This window comes from Rhinopithecus roxellana, chromosome 7, assembly GCF_007565055.1.
Source record: "Rhinopithecus roxellana isolate Shanxi Qingling chromosome 7, ASM756505v1, whole genome shotgun sequence".
NCBI lineage: Eukaryota > Metazoa > Chordata > Mammalia > Primates > Cercopithecidae > Rhinopithecus > Rhinopithecus roxellana.
In genome coordinates this window covers 43,871,307-43,875,518 of record NC_044555.1, presented here as the reverse complement: position 1 = coordinate 43,875,518, position 4,212 = coordinate 43,871,307, and the positions used below count along the sequence as shown (strand labels likewise).

Below are 4,212 nucleotides of genomic sequence, written 5' to 3'. Positions count from 1 at the left end.
AGAGGAAGTCAATCCATCTCTGTTGGCCAATGATATGATTGCATAACTAGAAAACCCTAAAACTCCTCCAAAAAACTCTTAGATTCAATAAATGAGTTCAGTAAAGTCTCAGGTTACAAAATCAATATACACAAATCAGTAGCACCACTATACACCACCAAAAACAAAGTTGAGAATCAAATTAAGAACTCAGTCCCTTTTGCAAAAGTTGCAAAAAAATTGGAATATACTTAACCAAGGAAGTAAAATACCTCTATAAGAACTACAAGACACTGCTGAAAGAAATAATAGATGACACAAATAGAAACACATCTCATATTCATGTATTAGAAGAATCAATATCATGAAAATGACCATACTGCCCAAAGCAATCTGCAGATTCAATGTAATTTTTGTCAAAATACAAACAATTTTTCTCACAGAATTAGAAAAAAGCAATGCTAAAATTCACATGGAACCAAATAAGAACCTAAATAGCAAAAGCAATCCTAAGCAAAAATAACTATTTTGAGGCATCACATTACCTGACTTAAAATTACACTGCAAAGCTATAGTTACCAAAACAGCATGGTACTGGTATAAAAGTCAATACATAGACTAATGGAACAGAATATATAACCCAGAAATAAAACCAAATAGTTACAAGCATGATCTTTGACAAAGCATGCAAAAGCATAAATTGGGGAAAGGACACTTTACTTAATAAACGGTGCTGAGAAAACTGGATTTTCACATGGAGAAGAATGAATCTGGATCCCTATCTCTCATCTTACAAAAAAAAATCAACTCAAGATTGATCAAAGATTAAAATCTAAGACATGAAACAATAAAATTTCTAGAAGAAAATCTAGGAAAAAATCTTCTGGACATTGGCCTAGGCAAGGAATTTATGACTAAGACTCCAAAAGCAAGTGCAAAAATAAATAAATAAATAGGACCTAATTAAACTAAAAGTCCTCTGCACAGAAAAAGAAATAATCAGCAGAGTAGACGGACAGCCCACAGAGTGGGAGAAAATATTTGCAAAGTATACATCTGACAAAGGATTAATATTCAAAATCTACAAGGGACATAAACAAATCAGCAAGAAAAGAATCCCATTAAAAAGTAGGCAAATGACATGAATAGACATTTCTAAAAATAAGATATACAAATGGCCAATGAACATATGAAAGAATGCTCAACATCACTAATCATCAGGGAAATGCAAATTAAAACCACAGTGAGATACCACCTTACCCCTGCAAGAATGACCATTATTAAAAAGTTTAAAAACAATAGATGTTGGTGTGAATGTGGTGGAAAGGGAACACTTATACACTGCTGGTGGGAATGTAAACTAGTACAACCTCTATGAAAGACAGTGTGGAGATTCCTTGAAGAACTAAAAGTAGATCTACTGTTCAATCCAGGAATCCCGCTACTGGGTATCTACTCAAAGGAAAAAAGAAAAAACACACACCATTATACCAAAAAGACAATGGCACGCATGTTTATTGTAGCATAATTCACAATCACAGAGATATGGAACCAACTTAAGTGCCCATTGACCAATGAGTGTATAAAGAAAATGTGGCATATATACAATATGGAATACTATCCAAACATAAAAAATAATAAAATATGTATTTTTCAGGAACTTGGATGGAGGTGGAGGCCATTATTTTAAGTTAGGTAACTCGAGAATGGATAAAAAATACTGTATATTCTCACTTATAAGTGGGAGCTAAGCCATGTGTATGTATACACATAAAGAGTGGTGTAATGTACTTTGAAGACTCAGAAGGTAGAGGTTCAGAGGTGGGTGAGGAATAAACTACATACTGAGTACAATGTACACTGCTCTGTTGATGCTGCACTTAAATATTAGACTTCACCACTATACAATTCATTTGTGTAACCAAAAACCACTTGTACCTCAAAAGCTATGGAAATTTTTTAAATGTTTAAAAATAAATATGTACACACATAACAAAAAAATGACAATTAATTGTAGAATCTCAGCCTCGCTCCTGCCACCAGTGCTACCCAGAGATTGCTAAGCCCCAGTTCACCTGCCACCACCAACTCCAGACACAGAACATCCAGTCATGAATAAATATTCAAATATTCTTGGGTCATGGATAAATATGAGTTTGTTCAGAAGGCCAAACTAGTGGAGCAAGCTGAGCAATATGATGACATGGCAGCCTGCATGAAGTCTATCACTGAGCAAGGAGCTAAATTATCCAATGAGGAGAGCAATCTTCATTCAATTACTTATAAAATTGTTGAAGGAGCCCATAGGTCATCTTGGAGGGTCTTTTAAGTATTAGACAAATGAGGGGAGGTCCTGAAAAAAAAAAAAAAACAGCATTTAGCTCAAGAGTACAGAGATAAAATCGAGACTGAGCTAAGACATATCTGCAATAAAGTACTATCTCTTTTTTCCAATGTACTTGATCCCCAATGCTTCACAGAGAGCAAAGTCTTCTATTTGAAAATAAAAGGACACTACTATTGTTATGTAGCTGAGGTTTCTGCTGGTGATGAGAAGAAATAGATTGTGGATCAGTCACAACAAGCATACAGAGAAGCTTTTGAAATCAGCAAAAAGGAAATGCAACCAACATATCCTACCAGATTGGGTCTGGCCCTTAATTTTTCTGTATTCCATTATGAGATTCTGAACTCCCCAGATAAAGCCTGCTCTCTTACAAAGACAGCTTTTGATAAAGCCATTGCTGAATTTGACACATTTAGTACAGAGCCATATGAAGACAGCACACTAGTTTTGCAACTACTGAGAAATGGCTTGACATTGTGGACATCAGATACCCAGGGAGATGAAGCTGAAGCAAGAGAAGGAGGAGAAAATTAAACAGTCTTTCAACTTTCATCAGTCTCATTCTAAAATTTACACAGTAGATCATTTTTCCTCCATGCTGCCCCACAAGTAGTTTTCTTCTTTACCATTTATGACAGATTTTTAATTTGATAAAAACCTGTTACTTCTATTTGAATTCCTATATTTCTCATGTGGTTTTTTATGTTTAATGTTAGGGGATTAGAGCCAGTTAATATTTTTAGGGAGTTATCTGTTTTCATCTTGAGGTAGACAATATGCAGATGTAAAATTTTTACACAAGTTATATATGTTTAGAATGGTACTTTTTGTACATTGTGGCTTCACAAGGGCCAGTGTAAAACTGTTTCCATGTCTAAGCAAAGAAAACTGCCTACATATTGGTTTGTCCTGGTGGGAAATCAAAGGGATAACTGGTTCCAGTCACAGGAGTAGCAATTGTGAATACTTTAAGGTTTGAATCACTTACAAGGCTGTAATAGAAACAGGTATACTATGGATACCACATGTTGAACCATGTATATCTGTGGAATGCTCAACCTCAATGTGCATACCTTTGACTACAGCTGCAGAAGTGTTCCTTTCAACAAAGTTGTGACTCAATTTACTCTGGATAAGGACAGATATGTTTTACATTCTATTATTTGTAAAGTTATCTGCTGCTTGTGTTTGTTATTTTTTGCTACACTCATTTTATTTGTATTTAAATGATTTAGGCAACCTAAGAACAAAAGAAAAATTAAAGATGCAGTAAAAGCAAATTGCTTTATATCCATTACTATATATATATATATATATATATATATATATATATATATATACACACACACATACACACATACATACACACTTCAATGTGTATATATATACACATTACTATATATATATACTATATATATTTTATAGATAGATAGCACAGCAGTAAAACAAAAAATCTCTTGTATTTGAGATGATAGCTAGCTCTGTTTAGTGTCTTATAAAATTTTCATGAACAATTCAAGTTTAATTGTTAAGAACACATATACTGTTTGTGTAAGTAGAATAAAAGTTTTATGAGTAGGCATTTCAAGTATGGTTTCTATAGTTTTTCATGTAAATTAGTCTTTTGGTTCTGAAACTTCTCTAAAAGAAATTGTATATTTTTAGAAATTTATTTCTTATTTTCTCTTGGCAGCTAATGGGCTTTTACCAAGTTTAAACACAAAGATTGTCATAAGGAAAATATTATCAATATAACTACTGTTTTCAATAATTTCCCATGTTCTCTTCTCCTCCTCTCACTCTGAAAAAATGAGTTATTATTTTTTGGGAGGGAGGGAGACATTGATTTTTAAAAGGGTAATATGTTCCATTTAAAATGTTGGTAT

At 33.3% G+C, this 4,212-nt stretch overlaps 1 pseudogene; it reads left to right on the top strand.

Annotated features, from left to right (window-relative positions):
• Window positions 1-2,119: 2,119 nt before the first annotated feature.
• Window positions 2,120-2,860, top strand: LOC104668691 (annotated as a pseudogene).
• The last annotated feature ends 1,352 nt before the right edge of the window (window positions 2,861-4,212 follow it).